Here is a 4,977-nt window from a genome sequence, read left to right on the forward strand (position 1 = left end):
ATAACCTGAGTGGCGACTTGACAGGTCTTCAGCCTGTAATAATATTAAACGAACTTAGTTCAATATTAAACTGTTTAAAGTTGTTTTTTTGTTTGTTTCTTTTACACACGTTTTTTAACACAATTTCTGTGAGATTTTTTTTTTTTTTTTTTACTTTTATGTCATTAAACTATGATATAAAGAATTTTTTACTTCACTGTAGTATTGTACTACTGGGATATAAAGGGGGGCAAATAAGTATTTAGTCAACCACTAATTGTGCAAGTTCGCCCACTTAGAGAAGCCTGTAATTGTCAACATGGATAAACCTCAACCGTGAGAGACAGAATGTGGAAAAAAAAAAAAAAAAAAAACAGAAAATCACATTGTTTGATTTTTAAAGAATTTATTTACAAATTATGGTGGAAAATAAGTATTTGGACAATACCAAAAGTTCATCTCAATACTTTATTGTTGCTGTTGTACCCTTTGTTGGCAATAACGGAGGCCAAGCGTTTTCTGTAACTCTTCACAAACTTTTCACACACTGTTGCTGGTATTTTGCCCCATTCCGCCATGCAGATCTCCTCTAGAGCAGTGATGTTTTGGGGCTGTCGTTCGGCAACACAGACTTTTAACTCCCTCCACAGATTTTCTATGGGGTTGAGAACTGGACTGGCTAGGCCACTCCAGGACCTTGGAATGCTTCTTACGAAGCCACTCCTTTGTTGCCCTGGCTGTGTGTTTGGGATCAGTGTCATGCTGAAAGACCCAGCCACGTCTCATCTTCAATGCCTTCTGATGGAAGGAGATTTTCACTCAAAATCTCTCGATACATGGCCCCATTTATTGTTTCCTTTACACAGATCAGTCGTCCTGGTCCCTTTGCAGAAAAACAGTCCCAAAGCATGATGTTTCCACCTCCATGCTTAACAGTGGGTATGGTGTTCTTCGGATGCAATTCAGTATTCTTTCTCCTGCAAACATTCTATTCTATTCATTCTATTTTGGTTTCATCTGACCATAACACATTCTCACAGTCCTCTTCTGGATCATCCAAATGCTCTCTAGCGAACCGCAGACGGGCCTGGACGTGTACTGGCTTCAGCAGGGGGACACGTCTGGCAGTGCAGGATTTGAGTCCCTGGCGGCGCATTGTGTTACTGATAGTAGCCTTTGTTACTGTGGTCCCAGCTATCTGTAGGTCATTCACTAGGTCCCCCCGTGTGGTTCTGGGATTTTTACGCACCATTCTTGTTATCATTTTGATGCCACAGGGCGAGATCTTGCACGGAGCCCCAGGCTGAGGGAGATTATCAGTGGTCTTGTATGTCTTCCATTTTCTAATAATTGCTCCCACAATTGATTTCTTTACACCGAGCGTTTTACCTATTGCAGATTCAGTCTTCCCAGCCGGATGCATATCTAAAATTTTGTCTCTGGTGTCCTTCGACAGCTCTTTGGTCTTGGCCATAGTGGAGTTTGGAGTGTGACTGACTGAGATTGTGGACAGGTGTCTTTTATACCGATAATGAGTTAAAACAGGTGCCATTAATACAGATAACGAGTGGAGCCTCGTTAGACCTCGTTAGAAGAAGTTAGACCTCTTTGACAGCCAGAAATCTTGCTTGTTTGTAGGTGACCAAATACTTATTTTCCACTCTAATTTGAAAATAAATTCTTTAAAAATCAAACAATGTGATTTTCTGTTTTTTTCCCCACATTCTCTCTCATGGTTGAGGTTTACCCATGTTGACAATTACAGGCTTCTCTAATCTTTTCAAGTTGGAGAACTTGCACAGTTGGTGGTTGACTAAATACGTATTTGCCCCACTGTAAATAAAATATATACATATGTACTATTGCATATCTATCTTGAAGACATGAAAAATTATATATATACATTTTCAGCTCTACTTTCTATTTCAGGGTTGCTTTTTCCACATTATTTAATCACCAGAGTGGCTCGAATCACCAAATTTGAAATGTCCAAATTAGTTTTAAACTACCTCTATAAATTTGAAATTGTTAATTAAGAGAAAAGAAAAAAAAAAAGGTTTCAATTACTAAACCGTGCTGTACAATTAAGTGAAATTCCTTGATTTATTCCTCTAATGAATGTGATTAAAAACACTGAACAAATTGTGAGGCAATTCGTGTTTTTGTTGTTGTTGTTGTTGTTGTTGTTATAAATACCACATGGACTTTGCTGCACATTCTGTCCCCCGTAGTTAGGGTTTCCCGTAATTAAAAAGACTGAAACTGAAGAAAACTTTTCAATTCACCTCTCAATGTGTGAATTTGTTCCCTCTGTCAACTCCCCAGATGATCTACCGAGAGGGAGCGTTTGTCTATTATTGTACAGACAGTGAAGTTAATGAACACAATCAACACATCCCTAGTGAGCCTGCAGATAGATACAGTAAAATTGAAATAGTGTCTTGCATAGTACAGCACTACACTTGCGCCAGAGCTTGAAGCTTTATGTGACCTCTGGTGGCCAGTTGTAAAACCGTCAATAAGATATCAGTAAATAAAAAAAATGATTATGACCGTCCATAATAATACTAATACTACTAATAATAAAGATTTTGATTAAGAACAGGTTTTAATTTTTAAAGCACCTTTCAAAACGCCCAAGGACAAAGTACAAGAAATACAAATTAAAATAGACAAAAGCAGAGATTAAAAATCACATTCTAATAAGAAACTAAGACTTTATAAAATAAAACAATACAAAAATGAGAATCCAATGGATAGGACTATTTGAACAGTGATTTTGAGATTGGATTTCAAAGGTGGGACACATGCTATAATGCAGAGTTCACGGGTTAAAGCGTTCCAGAGCTGGGGCAGAGGGGCTAAACACTCTGGAAACCTTTCTTTGTAAACAATAAGTTGAATACTGTACATTTCAGTTTTATTGTAAAGGTGTTCAAGTTGTCTACTTCAAGACTTGAGTTGACGAAGCAGCATGATGGTTCAGGGGAGCGTGGAGATTATTATGATGGTACACTAGTTCATCAGATAAGCTGTTAGTGATTGTCAAGGTCAAGGGGAGGTTATTAATGTCAGAAGAAAAAGCTTTAGTGTTAATGATCTCAGCAAGATGATTTTTGGCAAAGAAAGTTTTATGGTGAATGTCACAAGTTTATGGTCATAGTAAGATACTGGCCGATACAATCAGATGGGGTGACACAAAAGCAACAGCTGAGATCCAAAATATGTCTCTTGTTGTGTGTGTGAAATTGAGTGTTATAAACCAAGGGTATTTGGACAGAAGTTGAAAATGACATTGTTTTCCAGTAAATTAGTGGTTTCTGAACATTGAATTTGAAAATTCTAATTACATGTGGGCTTTCATTGTTTCACCATGTTATTAAACTCAAAAACACAAAAGAAAATAAATCTTTCAATGCAGTAATTAAAAATGTTTTATCACAGCCTAAGTGTTTTTGTAATACAATACTGTCAACAGGGGTGGGTAGTAACACGTTACGTTTACTCCATAACATATACTTGAGTAATTTATTGAGAAAAATGTACTTCAAAGTAGTTTTATTAAGCCATAATTTTTACTTGAGTAGATTTGTGAAGTAGAAAGACTACTCTTACTCCGCTAGTTTGGGCTACACTAGTCCTTACAATATTCCTCTTTATTCTACATATTTGATTTTACTCTTTCTTTTTTTCCAGTTTGGGCTACACTAGTCCTTACAATATTCCTCTTTATTCTACATATTTGATTTTACTCTTTCTTTTTTTCCAGAGAAAACCAACAGCTGGCTACCAGTTTCACCAACGAGACGTCTCAACGATAATCACATGAATTGGACTCAAGCTTGCCGTTCTATGATCATGCCGACCTGTTCACTTACATGGCATCTTTAAAGCACAATTAAAAATTAAGTATTTGACATAGAGCGCTACCGTCAACATCATATGCGGGGATTAAGGATGGGGGGCGAGAACACCCCCCCGGTTGGCCGAAAAGTGTCATTGCATGTAATGACTTTCCTATATATATGATTTTAAAATTAAGAGTTTTCCAGTAAAATATTGTCTATAAAAGTTGTAAAGCAATAAAAGAAACAACAATTATGAATGAAATGAAAGAAAAAATTTGGAATGGGTCAAAAGAATTTTTCAAACAGATCATGTGACTAGCACCTTTGCTTAGCCAAAACCACCCGAGGGCCAAAGAGAGAAGATGGATATATGTCATTTTTTCAAACCTAAGCTTTCAAAAGCGACAACCACTACTGATCAAGAACCAAGGATTGAAAATGTGGACCATGAAATGCCAGAGAGCATCGCCAAAATGGTGAGCGGAGTTTAAATTTGCCCCACTAAAGACGCTAATTGTACAACAAAGCCACCACCGGTGTCTTGCCAGTGTAGTTACCCCCGTCAAAAATTGCATCCCCTGGTCGCGGGAGCGCACACACACATGCACACACACACACACACACAATAGTGATGAGTAACGTTGACTTAAACAATTAGTTGAAGCCAGAAAAGAGCCACAGTTATATATTTTGGACATTGACGTTTATTAAACTGGAGAAACTCCATACAGGACTTGAATTACAGTTACAACAGTTATAGGTCATCCTAGGAGTAAAACAGTAAAACTAGGGCTGTCAAACGATTAAAATTTTTAATCGAGTTAATTCCAGCTTAAAAATTAATTAATCGTAATTAATCGCAATTAATCGCAATTCAAACCATCTGGAATGGAAAGATAAGACAAGATAAATATATACATTCAACATACGGTACATAAGGACTGTATTTGTTTATTATAACAATAAATCAACAAGATGGCATTAACATTATTAACATTCTGATAAAGTGATCCATGGATAGAAAGACTTGTAGTTCTTAAAAGATGAATATTAGTACAAGTTATAGAAATGTTATATTAAAACGCCTCTTAATGTTTTCGTTTTAATAAAATTTGTAAAATTTTCAATCAAAAAATAAACTAGTAGCCCT

This window comes from Corythoichthys intestinalis, chromosome 7 (genome assembly GCF_030265065.1).
Source record: "Corythoichthys intestinalis isolate RoL2023-P3 chromosome 7, ASM3026506v1, whole genome shotgun sequence".
NCBI lineage: Eukaryota > Metazoa > Chordata > Actinopteri > Syngnathiformes > Syngnathidae > Corythoichthys > Corythoichthys intestinalis.